The following is a 215-nucleotide window of genomic DNA, read 5'->3' on the forward strand; positions in this document are numbered from 1 at the left end:
GAAAACACTCTTCCTCTTGTCTAATAATAGTCTCCCCTTTACTTGCATTTCAACATTTTTTAAATTCTCCATGTTAGAGAAAACGTGTGATACTTGCATTTCTGATTCTAGCTAATTTGATTTATTATGACACTCTTCAGTTCCATCCATTTTCCTACAAATAATATAATTTGCTTCTTCGTTATAGTTAAATAATACTGCATTGCATATATTGT

This window comes from Octodon degus, unplaced genomic scaffold (assembly GCF_000260255.1).
Source record: "Octodon degus isolate 3935 unplaced genomic scaffold, OctDeg1.0 scaffold00181, whole genome shotgun sequence".
In the NCBI taxonomy this organism is placed as follows: Eukaryota; Metazoa; Chordata; class Mammalia; order Rodentia; family Octodontidae; genus Octodon; species Octodon degus.